The sequence below is a fragment of the Melozone crissalis genome, unplaced genomic scaffold, assembly GCF_028551555.1.
Source record: "Melozone crissalis strain CALT ecotype California unplaced genomic scaffold, PUWL_Pcris_2 ptg000146l_1, whole genome shotgun sequence".
In the NCBI taxonomy this organism is placed as follows: Eukaryota; Metazoa; Chordata; class Aves; order Passeriformes; family Passerellidae; genus Melozone; species Melozone crissalis.
In genome coordinates this window covers 325708-332356 of record NW_026535918.1, presented here as the reverse complement: position 1 = coordinate 332356, position 6649 = coordinate 325708, and positions in this window count along the sequence as shown.

Here is a 6649-nt window from a genome sequence, read left to right as displayed (position 1 = left end):
AAAGCCAGGATTTGCAGCTGATAAAAGACAGAAAATGCTGCCCTGAGGATTGGATGGGACTGCAAGCAGCCTGGTCTAGTAAAATAGATGTCCTTGCCCGTGGCACAGGGATTGGGAGAAGATGGTCTTTAAGGTCCCCTTCCAACCCAGAGCACTCTATGACTCAATGAAGCTGCAGCTGACACAGAACACAAAACACTGTGGGAAATCAAGTGGAGTAAAAGGTCCCAAAGACAGCACTGACATTACAAATTGTCAAAACGTGGCACCCTCACTGCACAAAAGCATTAGTTGCCCAAGTGAAAAACTTTCCCTGCTGGCAGGTGATTTCCTAAAGCACACATTAGCGTCTCATAAAGACAGAGTCCTTTTCCAATCACCTTTCTTATCTTCTTCCCTCTTACTAGAATTCTGCTAAATCACTAAGGGTGTGGGGAGGCAGGAAGAAAACAGTCAAGAGAATGCACTTGTCATATATACCCTTACCTTTCCTTTTTACCTTTGGACAGCACTAATAAAAGAAAGTTTGTCATTGCTGCAATAACAGCAGCACTGCAGAGCAGTATCCAATGGTTCTGCTTAGTCAGGTGGAATGTACTGACATTCTAAAGACTGTCTGGACACAGGTCCCCACATAATCTTTGATAATGCTCTCCATTCCATACAGGCCACTAAGACTTGATTGTTAATGCATAGAATCTTCAAAGACAGTGTTTCTTAACTAAAAATATTTAACCATTTATCTTATTGTGTTTGATCTCTGCTGGTCACTCTTCCCATCCTTACTCCCAAGGAAAGTCATTGAAAGGCATGATAAGTTCACTTTTCAGCTATTAAAGTAAAAGTTTAGATCTTGTTGCCTTTACCAAATTTGTATGCAGATTTTATTCAATAAGGTCACTTATACATTTGTCCACCAGAAGAAAATCTGAAACAAGAATTAAATAGAGCAGAGGATTCCCTGTATAGAAACTCCTACTTCATTGAAAACTGTTCTGCTTTTGCCTGTTTTTTTTTTTTTTTTTTGTTTTACTGATTTGAAACAAAAGTGGCTTATAACGAGGATCTGTCACAGCCTTTAAAAAGGCTGTCTGTGTTAGTTAAAGCACTTTTTGAATCATGTCCAGCAATACAACCTGTGCAGGAATAAATGCTTGGGAGGGCTTGTTTGACAGTGAATGTGGCACCTGAGGCCAAGAGCGTATCAGCTATCACACTTTCAGCAGCATCAGGAAGCTGGTTCTGTCTGTGAGCATGCTGAGGCTTGCACTCACATTAACAACATAATTGGTGAGGGAAGTTTTGTTCCACCAACAACTCGCTGCTCTGACAAGCTGGTAGGCTCCTATTTCGTCCTGTCCTGGGATCTGATTTCTTTTCTCTGGCATGCACGGGTGCTAAAAATGCCTTGATTGCTTTGTGCCGTGCTAGGTTTACGCACTGACCTCCCTCAGTGCAGACCAACAGGGAGGGGGAATCAGGGGCATCCACAGAAGAAGTTGCACTTGCATTCTACAAGGAAACATTGCCATTTGCTGATTATAGGGCTTATGCACTGAGGAGTAATAAAAAAACCACATAAAGAATGCAGCAGGATCACATTTAAAACAAAATCCAACTTAAATTGTTTATTCAGAAAAGCTGTCAGGAAATAAAACATTTAGCAGTGTGCACCATTAGCAGATACCTTTTCAGCAGCTCCAGCTGACAGCAGCTATAGAACACCAGGGGTATTTTTGTTGCCATTGTTTACTCCCTTTAGGGAGCCAGTAAGCTCAGAATACACCCTGGCCCAGTCTTTCTCCACTTATCCCCCAGAAAACCAGAGTTTGCAATATATTTTTTTAGCTTTGGGCATCTGTGTAGCAACATGGAATATGACCTCCAGTGATACATTTTCCCCTCCAACATCTTGCCCAGGCCATTCTGCTGTAGCTCATTTGTTTCCTGAGAGATTCGCTGTCCACAGCATTCCAGGAAAATTCAGGCAGATGATATCAGGAAAATCTTTCCAAGATTAAACACTGGAAGTCACAGGGAAAATCTGACTGGATTTTTGGGGGGCAGAGGAAGGATGCATTGTTTTCCCTTCTGTCTGACATCTCAATGGTGTGCCAGCAGGTTAAATATCACTCAGGAGTGAAAGGAGGGAGATGGGCTCTGTAAGCCCCCAGTTTTCTATGGTTCAGTATGCTCCCTCACCAAAATGAGAAGTTATTTAAGGATAATTCACAGCTGCTTAAGAAGAATAAAAATTGGTTCTATCTGCAAAACTCAGATCCACGATTCACATACTAGCAAGAGCTAGAGGTAACATGGACAAAGATTCAGAAATCTTTTCCAGGATCCTGCCCTAAGAAAACTTTGTTGGTATATAATATGAACTCCTACAAATACTGGTGTCAGTTCAGTGAAAAACCTGAAAGTTGCAGGTAGTGGATGTGTATTTATGGCTCAGAACCAAGTAGGCAGAGAAATCAAACTATTCCCAGTGCTCCTAGATATAAACAATGAATGAGCTGTACTAATTAGCTTTCACTTACAAGTGCAAAGCAGGTTAATTAAAAATAAACTTTACTACATTACAGCACTGAAGACATCCCTTACCCTAATTCAAGTACAGATGAATGGATACAGCAAATTGGATCTATATGTGTTCACTGGGTTAATTAAAAGTCACGCACGCATCTGCAGAACCAGACAGAATTTTTTATTTCTACAACGGCTGCTGGCAACTTGGGATTAAGAAAAAGATGAAGAAAAAAAGCATCTGGTATCTGTTGAAGTTGAAAGATCCTTTACAACAGGAAATCTAAAACACTGCTGACATGAGAAATGTTGACTCAAGCAAAGCCTTCCACACCCTATCCTCTGCACTGCCTTTTTTTTCCTATGGAAACTGCTGTGTCTATAGCATGATAAAAGCCTGAAGGCATGAACTCATTCTGAATTAGTTTACTGTCAGCCTCTTATTTAGAAATGTCAGCAGCACTGAAAGCAAAATGACTAAGAAAATCTCTAATTCTTAGGATGATCTTGTTGGCAGAGGCTTTAAATACACCTTCAGCAGTATCGGATTCTCCCTCACCTTTCCTGGAATATTCTTTGAAGAGATCACAAATTACGCATTCCTTAATGTGGTATATAATCTCTTCATATGGGAACCATGTGTCAGAAGAAAGTGTTGAGCAGATCCCTTCTGTGTGGGGAAGCCCATAAATGACCTCATTCATCAAGAATTCAAGCACAGCCGTGTCCCGCCCTGCCTCACAGAGGCAGCAATTTTATTGTACTTAATATTCCTCCTCCATCCCCCTTCAGTGGCACGAAATAATGATTTAGATGCAAGAAAACACAGTGTGTATGAGGAAATTATTGTCAAGAATGCTTCCTTCAAAACACTTTTGGCATACAAATGGTTGTGCTTCCACACCGGTGGCCCCCAAGGCAGCACCAAGCAGGATATTGGAATACCTGCCTTGCAGGACAAGGAGGCTGAAGGTGGGAGGACAAACATTTTTACTGCTCAGGGACCCCTCAGTCACCTTCAGTCCAAGGAACCCAATGCAGCACCAAAATGGCATTCACACACTCACACATAGTCAGTTCTTGCTGGATTTCTGCCATCATAATGTGAAAGGACCATCAATGTCCACGAGAACTGCAGGAGCTGAATCCAGCCCGAGAGTAAGAAGCGGGCACTTGTAAACTCCGTGCCAATCTTGGTTTTTCCAGTGACCTATGAAATACAGGTGATGAGGCTTCTCTTCCAACAAAGCTAAAAAGTCTGTGCTGGCTTATTCATAAAGCTGAAGTAATTAAGCAGTAATTCCACTGATATTTCAGCTGCTACTTTTCCTGTAAAACCTGCTGAGAAATATAACATACCCCAGAATGAAAAAAACCCAAACCCGACAGTGAAAATGTGCTTCTTTAAAGTTGCACTCTTCACTTAAAAGAAAACTGTTGGAGAGTATAAAACTAATTCTAAGTACTATCACAAGTATAAGAGAAGAGTAAACTTTATTTATCTCACTGTTATAGTTTTCAATAAAGATTTATTAGCAATCAGTTCCAAATGACAGCAGTTTGAAATCTTCCAATGCTGAACTTAGGAAGAGGAAATATAAAATCTGTTTGATTCCAAGGGAAAGAAGATATTTTTAAACAAAACCACAGGTGCAAAATACCCAGCATAGTCACAAATTGAATCTTTCTGAAATGAAATAATAATAAAAAGGCATGTATAAAACAAAATAATCTAAATAGAGGTGTTACCTCTCAAAGTATCACCAAGGATTTTGCTATTATTAAGGCACTAGAAAAGGGTTCAATATGATTTCAGATAGCTGGTTCGGAAAAGCAAAAGGAAATTTATTTTTAACTCCTCCCATTACTGTCTCTTTCCCAAATGGTTTGATCTTAGTGAAATGGTTGGAGTTGTCCTCCTAAATCATATGCTGGGGGCAATGTCATAAGGTCAAATGAGAATCCTCATGGGAAAAAATCTTTCTTCCCCTCAAGTTCCTCTGTGCAGCACACAGACCCACCTGGTACCTCAGCTCTGCTGCAGCACTTGGGGGAAAGAGTGGGGTGTACTTTCAGATGGCAGAACAGCAAAGATTCAGCACAGGCCATCAGAGTGGGGTGTGCTTTCAGATGGCAGAACAGCAAAGATTCAGCACAGGCCATCAGAGTGGGCTGTGCTTTCAGATGCAGAATAGCAAAGATTCAGCACAAGCCATCAGAGTGGGCTGTGCTTTCAGATGGCAGAACAGCAAAGATTCAGCACAGGCCATCAGAGTGGGGTGTGCTTTCAGATGGCAGAACAGCAAAGATTCAGAACAGGCCATCAGAGTGGGCTGTGCTTTCAGATGCAGAATAGCAAAGATTCAGCACAGGCCATCAGAGTGGGCTGTGCTTTCAGATGGCAGAACAGCAAAGATTCAGCACAGGCCATCAGAGTGGGCTGTGCTTTCAGATGGCAGAACAGCAAAGATTCAGCACAAGCCATCCGAATTCCCCTTACAGAGCCACTGCTGGAGCAGAGAGGACAGACAGACGAGCAGCACTGCCCTCCTCTGAAAAGGAAGCAGTCAAGGAAAAGGCAGAGAACAAACAGGCAGCTTGCTTTCGAATGCTCTTTTACATTCTGCAAGTGGATTTTTAAAACAGAAAGAGAATTAAAGGTACTCCCTTTCACATGCTACTAGGTTACAAAATAAAGGATTCTGAAGTTGTGAAGGTCCTGATTTTTCCTCGCAGAGTTGCCATCCCTGGCTGTGCTGCACAAGCAGGTCTGATGCAATCCCTCTTGGAAATAGCAATTCCCTGCTGAAATGATCTATGCTCTGAGGCCATGGGCACAGCACAATCCCCTCAGGGACCCCATCCTGACCTTGCCATGGCTCTGAGGGGAGCCTGTTGTCTTCTCTCCAAATACTCACCACAGCAGTAGTGGGAAGACCCTGTGCAACAAGTTTCACTTGAGAGAGCTGATTTCTTTCCTTTTTATTTTCTTCCTTTTTTAAATGGATCTCCTGTTCAGCTCAGCCTGTCAAGATGGAGCCTTTGCTTAGTGGAGGATTTGCCTCAACTGGCTGATCAATGGCAGCTTCCTCAGGAGGAAAACCACCATCACAACACCAGCTCCTCGAGGAGAAGGCCTCACGCCTGTCTTGGCCTCACTGGGTGTCCCTAGGGCTCCTGCAGCCCCTCCACAGGCCTCTGACACAATTTGGAAGAGCGGCCTTCCTCAAAGATACTCTTCAGAGTTTCCCAAAGGACCCCCTCACACCTTCCAGAGGGTTCTGCTGTCCCTGCAGTGAGACAGCCCCGAGGAGCTGTGGCAGGAGGCTCACAGACACCTGTGCTGGCCTGCAGGGTGCCCCCACCGTGGACAGTAACACAGAACTCTGGAAAACCCTCCCTGGAAATTAACTTACCAAGATTCACCAAACACGCTGGTTTTCTGGATGTTAACAACACTCCTGCCTGCCCATGTGTGATGCTGATGATGAAGAATGTCTCTGTGAGGAATTGAGGGAAGTGTCTCTGTGAGGAATTGAGGGAAGTGCTTCAACTGACGATTTTTCTCCATGGTGGTGCTTCCTCTGGCCCCAGACCCAAGGAGATCTGTTGTTCCCCCTGTCAGAGGGTTTACACTCAGGGCTGCTTTCGTTAGTGGTTACACCTGAAATGTGTCTTGAAGGGCTGCCAGAGAAACAAAAACCCCAACCCTACCTCTACGAAACCCAACCCTTCTACAGTCCCAAGATGTTTAATATTCCCAAGGAGAATTGATTTTGTTTGGAATGATTGCTAGACCCGTCTGTTTGAGTAGCTAATTCTGTTGCAATGACTGAGAAGTAGGTGCCATTAAAAGAGCTTTTTTGGAAGTGCTGACTATTCACTATTCCACTGACAGGCAGCAACTTCTGAAGAGAGAATCGCCCCATTTATCTTTCTTCCTTCAAGACAAAGGGAAGCCATTTTGGCAAGGAGGAGACCAAGGGGTATTTGGGGCAGCCAATGTATTGCTGTATATTTGAATGCCATTGCTTTTTATAGCCATGCAGATGTGAAAACTGCCAGCAAATTTTTTGTCAGCACTGCTGTGATTATTCTGTGATTTCAGTGCAAGTCGCAA